The 4,532-nt window shown below is 38.5% G+C and overlaps 1 long non-coding RNA gene and 1 pseudogene across 1 annotated transcript; both read right to left on the reverse strand.

Moving 5' to 3' along the window:
• Positions 1–2,810: 2,810 nt before the first annotated feature.
• Positions 2,811–3,371, reverse strand: LOC147606018 (uncharacterized). Its single transcript, XR_015265033.1, has 2 exons — positions 3,185–3,371; positions 2,811–3,069 (listed from the first exon to the last, which is right to left on the reverse strand). It is a non-coding gene; the product is annotated as an uncharacterized LOC147606018 (long non-coding RNA).
• Positions 3,372–3,381: 10 nt separating this feature from the next.
• On the reverse strand, positions 3,382–4,532 carry LOC147606019 (short-chain dehydrogenase TIC 32, chloroplastic-like; annotated as a pseudogene).

Consider the following 4,532-nt stretch of genomic DNA (forward strand, 5'->3'; position numbering starts at 1 on the left):
GGTGCACTTTGGTCATGGAGTCGTCACTTTTGAGTGGACCGAATAGATAAGAAGAGAAAAAAATTTTATTGTGATGTAAGGCTAGTTTCATGCGAGAAAATAGTTCAAGTGCAAATGAAGAAAATAGTTCAAGTGCAAGTGACCTGAAGAGTGAAGTTCGCATGCTTGATTACTCTGGAACAATATAAGCCATCATCAAGGTTGGGTTCAAAGATTTTCTTGGTTCATTTTTTATGCGAAGAAACTGTGCACAGACATAAGAGTGGATTTGTTCAAGTAGACATCATAAAGATATGGACATACCAAAGGCACACATTTGTACTACTAGAGAATTGTGAGTAGGTTATCTTTAAGGTAGACCTTAGAGATCATAGGTGGTTGTTCGTAATACAAATTGATTATCAATAAATAAATATTTGAAGATATGTCTTTAAGGTAGACCCTAGAGATCATAGGTGGTTGTTTGTAATACAAATTGATTAGCAATAAACAAATATTTGAAGATATGAAAATACCTGATTAAGTACAGGTTGAGGAACCCACTCAAGAAGCACAAGAAACATATATTAATCCAGTTGAACAACTAGAAGAAGGGTCAAATCAAGGTATAGTAATTGAACAACTAAAAATTTAACCAGAAGTAAACATAATGGGTAATCTAGAATTCAAAGAAGAAATAGAAGAACAACTTTCAATACAACCATCTCCAATGGCCAAACAGAGAAGAGAACGATACAGATAAACTACCTTCTATTCCTACAACAAACGAGGCTCCACTCATTGACGAAGATGTAGATGGAGAGGTATTTATAGAAATAGATGTATTTGGAGCCATGGATCTAGCTGAGGATAAGAGAGTCGATGATGAGCTATAACATCATATTTCTTTCTTATTTGACAAGTAATATATATTTTTGTCACAGTTTTCTTGTTTGGGACCATTAATGCAAGCTTTGGCAGACACTTGTCATAATTTCTTGTAAATATTACTACATATGTCCTTGTATTTGGCACTATTAGTGTAAGATTTTGCAAACAAATATTGAAATGTACCCTTAATCTGTTCCATGATACATGCACAAAATTTCTCAAATTTACAGAAATATTACATCACACTTCAGAGAAAGAAGAGATTTTCAATAAACCATAATCGTTTTTTTTTCTAATTCTTACAATCCAAAATCACATAATAATCACCAATACATATACTAAAAATCAGAGAGGATATCACCAACAAAAAGATCTAGCCAATCTAGGGCTTTTCTCCGATGCCCATCCAACCAACCTCCATGCTGGATATCGCAGCTATCCCAGGTATGCCTCTTTCAAGATCTTGTCCTCTCTGGGTTCTACCACATGGCTCCTAGAGGGCATAAATCTTATTCTTCGTCTAGCGTTCCGTGTCTAATGATGGCCGATCCAAATCTCAAAATCTCTCTCTCTCTCTCTCTCTCTCTCTCTCTCTAGCTCGCACAGAAATCACCTCAAGGCTCTGGAATAACAACCCAAAAAAAAGCCCACGAGAATTAGTAGATTATCATGCATAAAAACGATAAAGATAGAAATACTGCTAAAAACATGATCTTTAACCAAAATAGAGATGATCTGGAAAGTGGTGTCGGATTCGTTTTGTTGCGAATACCGACCAAACTATGTGGAATCTCCGAATGGTTTGAACACAGAATTTGTTCCTCTTATGATGATCTAACTTTCTTTAAAACTTCTCTCTAGAAAATAAAGGTATATAGACCCTCATGCAAAACCATTACTAAAAATTAAGGGTGAATTTGGTGTGCGGGCCTTGTTTCAGGCGCTCGTTGCGGCTATATTTACTATGTAAACCCCCATATGAGTTTCCTTCAGTCTAAACTACTCACTATGAACCTCTTATACATTGTCTAGCATGGTTAAGTATAGAATAGAAATCACTTACAAATAACATCACAAATCAGGCATAAAAAGCCCCAAAATTGACCAAAATTCGACATCTCTAAAATTACTCAATTTGTGACCAAAATCAATCTTTTATGTCATCTAAGTATTTTCCCCTTTTCAACATTAAATGTAGATTCTGAAAATCACCAAGTCAAAAGGGCCCAAAAAAATACGTACACATGAGTACGCTACAGATATTGTCATATTAATTTCTTATAGATATTGCTGTATATATCTTTGCATTTGTTTGAAAAGTAACTAAAAACAATTGATTAAGACTATGAGAACTAAAAACACTTGAATTTTTTTCAATCTTTGCATTTGTTTGAAAAGTAAGTAAAAACAATTGATTAAGATTATGAGAACTTAAAACACTTGAATTTTTTTCAAAAATCACACCAAACAAAAAAGAAAAAAGAAAAAAATATGCTTTTCAACCGCATCTTTATCTTCATGTATACAGACGTTATCATTGAGGCGAATTTCGATGCTCTTTTTTATCATCCACAATGGTCTACATAAAGTTTTGTTTGAGTGACATGGAATTAATCTAGTAGTGATCCTCTCCACACGAGACCGAAGACTCATGCTTGGGCTGTATATACTTCTTGAGACAATTTTATCGTTTGCAATTGCTCCCTCTTTTATACTCATCTACCATTTCCATCGAAGATTTCAATATGTACTCAACATTTTCTCCTAGACGCTTTGCAGACTGTCAATTGTCGTCAAAATAGAGTACCTATAAGTATTTTGTAGGTTTAAAAAAAAGTATGTAGATCTAGATTGATTCATTACACTATAAATGATCACAAGGTATTGACATACTTATTGCAATTCATTACGTGGAAATCGGGGCAACATACACTACTATAAGGTGTTAAAAATGTAATGCATAGTATTTATTCTTAAGAGGAAACAAACTAATGATGAGACATGGCAAATATATGTTGGTCGAAATCTCTAGCACACTTCCAATGATGTAACCTTCACACTGAAGTCCCAAAGGTCCTTGGCAAGTTTTGAATCATTTGAGATCTTGCTTGGCTCGGCCTCTTGACAGTTGTCAAAGTACTTTCCAGTTTTAGTGTTGATAGAAGGATGAAGAGCAAGAAGGCATTGAGTAGTAGCACCCTGTGTGAGAAAGCCGCACACCAAATGATCATCATTACTCTCTGACGCCTTTCTTTTTTTCTCACGCACACAAGCACAACTTCTTTCACTCAAGTCAAGATTGATTTTTACTAACCTGGGAGATAGATTTCCTAAATATGGGTGTGCTTTTCTCAATATCCTTAATGATTTGTTGCACTGCACATTCAAGTCCAGAAGTATCAATGAGCTGCAATTGAAACTGGCTTAAGGATCCATAATTAGAAAAGGTAAGTAAGGAAAGTGTATAGGTAGTGACATGTTTCTTGGGGGACGTAGGTGGTGAGGTTTGTACTAAGAATGGCTCGCGTTAGCGACCACATTGACTCCCTCTTCCTGTAGCATCCAAGAGCGTTTATTATAACCATGTATTAGAGATATTGGTGCTCACTGCTGGGCATAAAAAGTGTGAAGGTAATAGAAACCTGGAATCTCCTGGCGAGTTCCTTTGCATGGAGAATGTTGGCGAGCTTGGATTGTCCGTAAGCACACCAAGGATCGTAGCTGTGTTGTGGCATGGAAAGAGATCATAATAAGATAGATGGGATGGCAGCTTAGCGGCTACCCATCAGTCTATACAGATTTATAATTGATACATTTACCTTGACCTGTTGGTAAGCTGATCGAAGCGGATGCCGCCGGGATAGGAGAATACAGCGTGGCCCACGGATGACACGTTCACGACCCTGCCTTGAATGCCAGTGCCGCTGGCCGCCCTCCTCAGATCGTCCAGCAGAAGGCTCGTCAAGAGGAAAGGGCCTGTTTCCAAAAATTTATTTAGCTTTGGGTTATTGCTACTAGTGGCCTGTTTTAGTTGATCAGCTTATAACTAACCCGCTTACCAATGTGATTAGTGGCGAACTGCATCTCGAAGCCATCTGCTGAGAGCTTGAAAGGGCAAGCCATGATGCCGGCATTGTTGCTGTTAATTATACATCGCGTGTTGATTAATTATTAGCATTAAGTGATCGAACCAGATCAGCTATGATTGCTGCAGTCACAGAAAAGGTAATATTATTACATGAGGATGTTGAGGGGTAGCTTCAAAGCCTTGAAGTTTTGGCAGAAGGTGCGGACGGAGGCTATGGAGCTGAGTTTAAGTTGCAGCACGTGCAGCCGCGCGTGTGGAATCTCCTGCAGGATGACCTCCTTCACCCGCTCTCCCGTGCCGACATTTCTCACGGTGAGCACCACACATGAGCCCCACGAAGCGCCAGTACCCGCGCCGTCTCTGCCCCAATTCCGCTCGATGCACCTGTGCCATATTAGGCATCTAGAAACTAAGCATAGAGTCAATGAATCGTTTTCCGGCTTACTTCATTGTAAGAACTTGTATAACCTGTGACAATGGCCGTCCTGTCGGACGCGTTGATTTCGTCGGTAATCGCCTCTGCCGTGGAGAAGCAGCTGAAGGCTGTGGCGTCGTTAGTGATCGGCACTGCCAT

Source organism: Cibotium barometz, chromosome 58, assembly GCF_041138505.1.
Source record: "Cibotium barometz isolate CiBa-2024 chromosome 58, ASM4113850v1, whole genome shotgun sequence".
In the NCBI taxonomy this organism is placed as follows: domain Eukaryota; kingdom Viridiplantae; phylum Streptophyta; class Polypodiopsida; order Cyatheales; family Cibotiaceae; genus Cibotium; species Cibotium barometz.